Raw genomic sequence first — 2,893 nt, forward strand, 5'->3', positions numbered from 1 at the left:
CAGCTACATATGGGGACGTGGCCCTAAGCTTCAAGGTTGGGCTTAGCACTTGCTTAGGAATGTGAGAAAGAAACCACAGGTATGGAGAGGTGACTACTCTGTTAACCAGAAGCATGAGATGCAGGGCCTCTGCCTTCGTGGGCTTACCAGCTATTAGAGGCTATTGGAGGAGACAGACAGATCACCAGGCAACCACAACGCCACGGGTTGGAGCAGTGCTAAGATGCGAAAGTCAGGAGTGCCATAGGAGGGCATCAGGGAAGGCTTCCCAGAGGAAGCAACATCTAAGTTGGCACTTGAGAGATGAATAAGTGTTAACCAGGCAGAGCTGGAGGAGTGGAGAAAGAATGTCCCAGAATGTTCGGGGTGGGGTGGGGGGGGAGGTGTAATAACATGATGGAGAGGGGCTGGAACATAAACTGAGAGGCAGTAAAGAACACATGAAGAAGCTAGAGAGGAGAGAAGGATCCCAAACAGGAGTAGCCTGCGGGCCAGAGGCTGGAGGCTTGGAGGACTGTTGGGAGGGTGACAAGTGTGTGCTCTTGGGCCTCACATTGGAGGACAACGAGATAAGGAAGGAGATGCGGGGCAGTGGAGTTCGTTATGTGTGCAGGAGGTATTTAGCTCTCTGGACTGCCTTCCACCAGGCTGATGGTCTCCATCTAGACCACCACCCCCATCATAGCCACTGGGTCAAATCTAACTGAAATCTTGCCTGCCAAAGCCTTCTCCTTCCATCCTTTCTATTTCAATTCACAACAGCATCACAGAGTCACTCACACCAGAAATCTGACATAAGGAATGACAGCAAACAGATTTACGCTTGACTATCAACTCCAAACATTTTGTAATGGCCTCTTGGTCCACTGTGTTGAGGAGAATTCTGAGGCCAAGTCGTGTCCTTCCTCCCTTAGGTAAATATTCCAGGTACACCGAGCTACCGAAAGTTTCCAACAGGCCATGCTTTTCCAGTGTCCCCCAGGCTTTAGTTCACAGAATGTCCCCTGCCAGATAGGCCCTTCTCCTCAGCTGTGGTGGCAGGGTCTCATCCTTTCACATGCTGGTATTGTGTATCGACTTCTCTGGAAGCTTTTCTTACCTGGCCAGTTTCTCTCCTTCACCTTCCCAAATCGGATTTAGTGGCTGCTTCTTTCATGTGTTTCTGTAGCCTTCTGTAGATGAAGCCACTATTACTCACTTCACTGAATCTGCACTTTGCACAGTTCATGCATTTATTCATTCAGCCAACGTTTAATGCGCTTCTCTACACGGGGCACTATGCTGGGGGCCGGAGATAGAATGATGAACCTACCAAGGTCTGTCAAGGAGCTCACATTCTGTTCTGTGTGTGTGTGTGTGTGTGTGCCCGCGCACGGGCCCAATATACAAATAATCACATTATTTAATGTCAGGGGAAAGAGAAAATAAAGGTTGAGACAAAGCGGGGTCTTGTTTGAGCTACATTGGTCATGAAAGACATTTTTGATCAAGTGACCTTTGAGCAGAGATTTGAATGAAGGGGAGGAATAAGCCAGGCTGACATCTGGGGAGGAGTGTTGTAGGCAGAGGACATGGTATGCAAATGCCCTGTGGCATTTATGAGGGATATATGGGGAACAGCAGGAAGTGAACGAGGCTGACGAGGAGTGAATGTGAAAAGGAATATGTCAGAGTCAAGGTCAGAGAAGGCGCAGAGATAGGGGCATAGCATGTTGGTTTTTCAGGAAGACAGTAAGGTTTTTGGAGTTAATCTGCATGGTCAGGGAAGCGTCTGATGCATTTTGTGCAGAGGAGTGACATAATCTGCTTTGTTCTTTAAAAGCATCAGGCTGGCTTCCGTGTTAAGAATAGGCGGTAGGGACGAGGGGCAAAGCGATCCTGCAGGCAGACTGGATGTCAGGGACCAGGGTGTTAGCAATGGCAGTGGTAAGGAGAGGACAAATTTGTGACATCGTTTCAAGGTAGAGCCAGAAGGATTTCCCACCAGATTGGGTGTAGGGAGAGAGAGAATCAGTCAGTCAAAGCTCTTCCTAAATTCTGGATACATTTGAGAATCTGGTAAGGCTATAGATTTGCCCCCTGAAAAATTTACCATGTGCATATACATAAACAATTTTGTCAATAATTTCAGACGGTCACGGACACTATGAATTCCCCCCCCAATTCCCTGAATCCAGGGGTCTGAGTCCCTGCCTTAACCTTTGAGCTCCTTGGAGCTGGCCCTGCCATATTCATCTTCCTTCCCTGAGCAGAGTCACCTGAAGACACATAGCTCGGTAAACGCGCCAGAACAAACGAGTGAAAAACAAGTTTCTTCTTTATTTGTCCTGGTAGCAAGGAAGCATGTCTCATTCACACCCCTTCTAGTAACTGGGACTATTATTGCACCATAATCATAACCAAACTAAACCAACCAACCAACCAACAAAAAAGCTGGGGAGAGGGGAGAAGGAAAAACAAGGCAAGGGAATTACAGCAGAAGAGCATTGCTTAAAATGTTCCTTTCAAAGAGCGTTGGTGGAGAGACACAAGGGAAGAAAACATGTGAGTAAAAATGTAATCATTCTACTGGTAACGTTGGGACGCTTCCCACCTCAGCTGCAGGCAGAGGGAGTGGCCTGGTTCAGAATTTCTGCACAAGAAGAGAGAGATTCTGGGGGTCCTAGTTGGAGCTGAGCTCCAGGCCAGGCACTGGGGGAAGGGGAGGGGAGGGGGCAGGGGAGGAGGATTTTCAGAGCCTATCTGGGGTGGGGGTGAAGGGCCGACAGCGAAAGGCCTAAAGGGATCCTTTAACAAAGGAGTGAGAAACCATAAAACGAGGGTGAAATAAACACAGCTCTGAATTGTGCAAATTGGGTTTGTTAATCCTGAATCTGCCCATTGAACGTAACTG

The sequence above is a fragment of the Puma concolor genome, chromosome D1 (assembly GCF_028749965.1).
Source record: "Puma concolor isolate L17-30 chromosome D1, mPumCon1.1.hap2, whole genome shotgun sequence".
Lineage (NCBI taxonomy): Eukaryota > Metazoa > Chordata > Mammalia > Carnivora > Felidae > Puma > Puma concolor.